We start from the raw sequence: 1,737 nt of genomic DNA, 5'->3' as shown, positions 1-1,737 counted from the left end.
TTGCTGTTGTATGGCTCTTGAGTTTTCCTGGGTTTGTGTCCAGTTGCTGGGACCCTCTTGACTCCCTTTCAGGTGTATGGGATTAGTTCCACTACTCCAATCCCAAGACTGTGTTTTTGATTGACCATAGAAATGTAGCTCCCTCCAGCTACTTTGTGCTCTAGGGCTTGTCTGATGGCTTAAACCTGTCATTCTTTCACGTAACTAATATTGATCAAACACTTACTGTGTACCAGGAATTGCACTTAAAAGCGGTTCAGTTGATGCCCTGTGTTAGATCCGCTCTAAGATATAGGACCTCGGGGGAAAGACAGAGGATTGCTGTCTGCCGGGGCTGTCCCGGGGCAGTGTGAGCTGCTCTGCGTGCAGAAGGGCTGTACCAAGCCGGTTTTGAGAGCTGCTTGATCCCCAGAATGCCCAGTCCCGGCCCCTTGTCATCCCTGATGCCAGATGATGCGGCACTGGAAACTGGAAAGGAAAGAAGAACAGAAAGGAGGGTGATGGGCTGAGTCAGAAGCCTGGCCAGGTGGGAAATAGGGGCCTTGGTGCCTTTTGCTCCTAAGAGTCGCTTCTGGGTTTAGAGAGGCCCGGAGTGCGAGCCATCTGTGCTGGAGCCTGTTGAGTGCGTCAGGCCTGGAGTGACTTTTTGATCCCTATTCTTATAAGTTTTTTAAGACAGTTCTGAGCTCAGAGTAATTTTCCTGAAGGACCCTTAGGTAAATGAGGATGGAAAAGAACTAAAACCAAACTGGCTGTAAACGATAACTTCACCTTCTAGGAAAAACAGATTACTAATTCCATGTGACTTCAACAGCTGGAGAGTGAATGCTAGAGGGAGGAAAACCAATGACATAATCCATTGTGGTGCCAAAGCATATGCTGTTTACCTCATTTCATGATTTTGGTACTAGTTGGGATTCTTTAGTTTTTATAGGAGATAACTCATCTGAACATCTGAATAGCACATCATTAATGTAGGGCAGTGTAGAGTTTAAATGCCACTTACTGATTTATAAGATACTTTCATATTTTATTTATTTGATTTTCAAAGCAAACCTATAAAATAGTCAGGCCAAGTACTTTATGCACAGTTGATCTCATACCAAGCAGGTAAGAACTACATCTTGTATTAAAATAATACAGTAGACCTTGGTTTATAACCAAGGTCTATTGTAAATGTTGAATATAAATTAATTTGGAGGAACGTGATTATTTTTGACCTGAGAAATCTGTAGTAAGGAAGCCTTTTCTAGAAGGGAACTTGGTTACTCATGTGAATAGTCCTCTAATCTAATAGATAGGATTTGTTCACGTGAATTCTTGTGTAGTCAGTTTTCTTGCATCAATGTACTAGACAGCTCTGCACTGACCCCTGGTGGTGCCCTGCAGTCTTTCCTGCAGTTAGTATGGGAAAGGCAGAAATGAAAGTTTACTTGGATCTGTTCTGCCTCTAGATCTGGTAGAGACCCCTAGCTACATAGTTAGGGTCTTACTTAACTATTCAGCTAACTATTTAGCTGAATAGTTAAGTAAAGAGGATATGAGTTATTCTGCCACTAGAAATTATTTTTCAAACAATATTTTATGTCAGAGAAAATGTTTACGTTATGATGTTAAGTGAAAAACAAAGATGCAAAGCTCTCTGTATGGTATGGTCCAGATTTTAAAATACACATCATACTGTCTATATGAACTTTTAAAAAAAGATTAGAGGAAAGTATACCAAAATATCAAAAC

This window comes from Hippopotamus amphibius, chromosome 17 (genome assembly GCF_030028045.1).
Source record: "Hippopotamus amphibius kiboko isolate mHipAmp2 chromosome 17, mHipAmp2.hap2, whole genome shotgun sequence".
In the NCBI taxonomy this organism is placed as follows: Eukaryota; Metazoa; Chordata; class Mammalia; order Artiodactyla; family Hippopotamidae; genus Hippopotamus; species Hippopotamus amphibius.
Note: the sequence above shows the minus strand (reverse complement) of the source record.